The sequence below is a fragment of the Bos indicus genome, chromosome 19 (genome assembly GCF_029378745.1).
Source record: "Bos indicus isolate NIAB-ARS_2022 breed Sahiwal x Tharparkar chromosome 19, NIAB-ARS_B.indTharparkar_mat_pri_1.0, whole genome shotgun sequence".
Lineage (NCBI taxonomy): Eukaryota > Metazoa > Chordata > Mammalia > Artiodactyla > Bovidae > Bos > Bos indicus.
This window is the reverse complement of record NC_091778.1, coordinates 53,956,640-53,961,854: the sequence shown is the minus strand read 5'-3', so window position 1 is coordinate 53,961,854 and position 5,215 is coordinate 53,956,640.

Genomic DNA, 5,215 nt, shown 5'->3' with positions numbered 1-5,215 from the left:
TCCTCTCCCCCATCTGTCACCCTGCTCTCTTTGGGGATCCCTGTCACAGATGGGCAGTCTTCCCTCACTTCCTTTCAGGCCCTGGCCTGTTCAGGCCTTGCTCCTTCTCTTCTGGGGCAAGCAGAGAGAGGACAAAGATTTACCAAGCACTCCTGTACTCCCTTCATCCCAGGATTGGCATGAGACCCTTCGCTTGCATGCTGGTTCCTCCTGAGAGCCCTAACGGGTAACCTTATCCCCATTTCACAGATGAGAAAACTGAGGCTCAGATACTGACTAAATAGCTTCATGCAGCTGCTACGTGCCAGACTTGTGGTTGCAAACACTTACCCAAGGTCTGTGCTTCTGATGGCTGCCTATCGCATGCCAGGCAGTCCGGCACAGTACTGTCTACTCTGCAGACTGCCCCTCCCCCCATGAGGGGGACATGCAGACCCTGTGCTCCCTCTGACGGCCCTCACATCTGTAGCTCTGTGTTGACACTTCAACACGTGGTGTGGGACGGTGACGTAACGCTTTCGTGTCTGTGCACAAGCAGGTCTTATCTCCCCGCTTGACTATAAATTTGGAGCTGGTGGGACAAGTCTGCAATTCCTCAGCATCTCCCGTGTCCCTAGCAGGCACTCAGGCAAGCATGTGGCGATTCATTTTGAAGGAATGCATACCATGTGAAGCAAACAGTGCCATTGACCTCTAGGACTGAATTTCAGGCCCAAATGCCTTTACAGGGTTTGTCGCGGTACTGGGTACTGAGGATCTTACAAAACTCCTCGTTTTTCGCAGGATTGGAGGAGCCCACGCTCAGTGTCACTCAGCAGGTGGCCAGGCAGGCTGCTCTGTGAGGGTCAGGTGGGCCACTGGACTTTTCTGTTTATCGTGAGGGTCTAGGGCAGTTCGGTTCAAAAGAAATATCATGGGAGATATGTCTGTAATTTTATGTTTTCTGGTAGCCACGTGAAAGAAGAAAAAGGAGACAGGTAAAATTTATTTAGTGTATTAGCCCAGCATATCCAAAATACTTCAACCTGTGGCCAATGAAAAGTTATTAATGAAGTATTTGACCTTATGTCTGTTGTTGTTAGTCTGGGACATTGGGCTAGGATTTTGCACTTTGGGTGCCTCTCCTTTGCATTGGGTGAATTTCATGTTCTCGAAGGCCACATGAGGCTTTGTGGCCCCATATTACACAGCAGGCTTGGGGTTGGATGTGATAACTCCCAAATCCCAGTTGAGCAAACCCCTCTGGCATCTGACCTGTGAGAGCTTTATGATTTGTCCCTGGTTTATGTCCCTCACAGCCCTGCAGGCCTGAGGCAGGCCAGTGGCTGGACCCAGTGTCTGGGGTCATGTCGTCATTTATGTGCTCAGTGTGGTCAGGCTTGGTATCAGGCTTGGCGAGGGCGCTTCCTCTGGGCCAAAGCAAGTGCCCACCAAGAATGCTGCCTCCAGCCCACCTTCCCCTGGAGGCCCACCCAGGTTGATTTAAAAAGTGAGATCAGAGCCAGGGTGGGTAGTGGCCTTCACAGACACCTGTGGGATGGGACATTCACATCAATAATGTGTCCCCTGTACACTCGGCTCACTTCAAAGTTGCCTTCCTGGGACACAGCAGTTTTCCAACAGCCTAGGAGACTGGCTGGCTGGCAGGGGGCAGCTGGAGCTGGAGTTTCTTTGGAGAAGGGTGTCTTCTTCCTGGGTGCTTGGTCTGGGCTTCTGTTATAGGTAGGAAGCCACTGATATCAGCAGGACAGGGTGCACCTCCGAGGTGTCTGTGGGATGCTGCCTGGAGTAGACCCAGGAGGGGCCGTGAGCGTCTGCTTATCATTCATGTGGATGCTGTTTGCTGGCAGCTGAAGGTAATTATGGGGCTTCGTCCTTGAGGATGGTTCTGCGCATGTGTCTCCTGTGGGGCTGGTGGCCGTCAGCTGCTCAGCGAGCTGTGAATCTCTGGGACTCTGGGCAGGGCCTCCATTCACTGCATCCAGATGCCTGGGATAAAAATGCCTAATCTGTTGGAGATAGAGACATCTCCTCCTCTCAGGGATGGTGACATCGATAGGCAGTCCTGGTGGGTGCTGACCTCCAGCCTCCAGGCACAAACTCTGCCCCCAGGATGTCTGTCCCTGGCAGCTTCTCTCTGTCCTCGTTCCTCTGGCCTCTTTCCACAGTTTTCTATCCTCTCTCCTCCTCTCTCTGCCTTCCACTCAGGAGCTCCACTCTCCTCTGATTCTTTTCCAGCCTCTTCCTTTCCTGGCACTTTGCTGGTTGTGCCTGTGTGCCTCATTTGGATCCTCCTGGTTTATCGCTGGGGCAGTCACAGTACTGAGTTTAATAGTCCACCCCACCCATTTCATTTCTATCCAGAACCTCAGAATGGGAACTTGCTGGGAAAGAGGATCTTTGCAAATGCGATATACTTGAAACAAGATTGTTCGAGTGGGTCCTAACCCCCTATGACTGGATTCCTTATAAGAAGAGGGAGATTTGGACACAGACACAGAGATACTGGGGAGAAAGTCACATGAAGATGGAGATAGACTTTGGGGTGATACATTTAGAAGTCAAGGATGCCAAGGCTTGCTGGAGGCCACCAGAAATTGAAAGGGGCAGGAAACTTTAGAGAGAGCCCTGCCCTGCTGACACCTTGATTTCAGACTTCTGGCCGCCAGAGCTGTGAGAGGAGCAGTTCCTGTTGTTCAGGCCCTCCAGTGAGTGGCCCTTTGTTACAGCAGTCCTAGGACACTCACCCCAGCCTGTTTGCTGGGCTGCACCCCAGAACAATAGGAGGATCCCTCCGTCCGACCCTACTCTAGGTTTGCTGAGGCTCGTCCTCAGCAGGCTGTCCCTCACATTCAGCTCTGTCTGCAGAAGCCTCAAGCTTCACACACAGTTTCGGGGATAATGGCTTCAGAATTCCAAAGGATTTTTTTGAGCTCACCAGACGCTGACCACAGCCAAGCTGCAACCCCACACTTGACAAGTGACGCAATCAATGCCTTGACAGTGTTTCAGGAGATTAATTGGGAACAGAGGGTGGGGTGGACAAGAAAAGGCAGACAAGAGCAGATTATTGCAACAGCACAGGCTAAAGGCATCCCTGCTGAACTGGGTGACAGTGTGGGTAGAGGTAACAGACCTCGGGGACAATATCAGCAGAATGGGGCAATACCGGCAGAGCAGAGAGGTCACCGAGAGAGCACGTGGTCATGTGCAGGTGGGAGGTGAAGTGACCAGGCAGTCAGCAGTAGCCAGTGAGGAAGGCTGTGTGGTAGGATGGTTAGGAACTACGTGAGCCAGAGTCTTGTCTCTGCCCTGACCACAGGTGGGGGTCCCTGACCCCAGGCTCCTTCTCTGTGAAATGGATGCCAGGGGGCCCACTTCCCAGGAATCTGGGAGAGTCAGAAATGGGAGGATGATCAGTCCTTAGGGACTGTGCTGTTGTCAGAATTCCTGAACAGGTTGAAGCTCTAGACTGGGTCACTCTTCAAAAAGTAAGGAAAGAAGATGGGACTTCCTTCGTGGTTAAGAATCCACCTTGCCATGTAGGGGACGCTAGCTAGTTCGATCTCTGGTCGGGCAACTAAGATCAGATATGTCTCAGGGCAACTAAGATCCCACTTGTCAGGGAGCAACTAAGCCCACCAGCTGCAGTACTGAGCCCAGGTGCTCTGGAGAGAGTCCATGCACCGCAGCGGAAGATCCCAAGTACCGCGACTAAGACCCCAACACTACTAAATCAATAAATAAAATGTTTTTTTTTTTAAAAAGCATGGAAAGAGAGGCTTCTCTTTTGGGGGATGCTGGAGGATGGGCAGTCTCCATTGAGATGGACGTAGGTCGAGCAGGATGGGAGAGACTGCATGTGCGAGCACACACACATGTACGCAGGCTGCATGCTCAACCACTGACCAAGTCAGGGTAGTGTCCGTTAAGAGAACGTGAAAGAAGGGCTGAGACTGGAGCGGCCAGTAGGAGCCAAAGGTGTGTGTGTTTTATGGCAGGAGAGAGTGTGGGGGTGGGGGTAGAGGAGGCATTAAGGATCAGGGGGAAGTGGTGCTGGGAGCACGGGTGGGGGTCCACCTGGGAGAGGACAAGGGTGGCCAGTGCAGAGACTGGTGGGGAGAGGGGAGAGGGCATGAGGACCACCTCTCCTGGTGGTCCACCAGCTAAGACCCTGTACTCCAAAGCAGGGGACCAGTGTTTGATCCCTGGTCAGGGAACTAGATCCCACATGCTATAACTAAGAGTTTGCAGGGGGCAACTAAAGATCCTGCATGCTGCAACTAAGACCTGGCACAACCAAATGAATAAATAAGTATTTTTTAAAATATTTATTTAAAAGGGGAGAGGGTGAGGCCTGATGTTCTGGAGCTCCTGGAGGGGAGGGTGTTGGGGAGGGGAGGGTGATGGGATAGGGTGGGGAGAAAAACTGGAGATAAGATTGTCTGTGGGGTGGTTTAGGGGAGATGGGGCTGCAGTCAGGGTCACCAGGAGATTAGGGGAAGACCTCCTGCTCAGTAGGGGAGGTGGGCTGAGCTGGAATCTATACATAGTCACTATCCCCTATAAAGACCAGCGACCTCCAGACCAAGTGGACGAGGTAGGTCGAAACAATGGTCTGGTCAGGCTGGAGTGCAAGGGGCCAGGAGCCTGGGTGTCACTGCGATGGGCTGGAAGGGGCCCTGCTCCCTCTCTCCTCTCCTCTCCTTGCCTGTTTGGGACTCAGGCTGCCAGCAGAGCAATCAGGCTGAGCTCTGAGGGGAGTGAGAGTAGCATTGTCTACGCGTGTGTTCACACAAAGAGGTACATACCTGGAGGGATGTTCACCCTTTGTCATCACCTCTGGGCGGTGCCATCTAGTGATTTTTATTTTTCTCTTTTGCACTTTTTAAAAGTGGCTTCTTCTTTTTCTATTTTTGCAAGCGGATCCTAGTTTCCCAAACAGGGATCAAGCCTGGGCCGTTGGCAGCGAAAGTGCAGAGTGCAAACCTCTGGAGTGACAGGGAATCCCCTCTCTTGCACTTTTGAATTTAGTTTACAACCACCAATCACCGTTGTTGCTTTTTTTTTTTACCCCCCAAACAAACAATAAAACAATTTAAGACCTCCCCTTCAGGTCCCAGCATTTGGATTGAACTGGGAGGTGAACCTTCTTGCCTCTGCTGATTATTACACATTCTGTTACCTTTGAGGGACTCTGGAGCCTCGCGGGTCC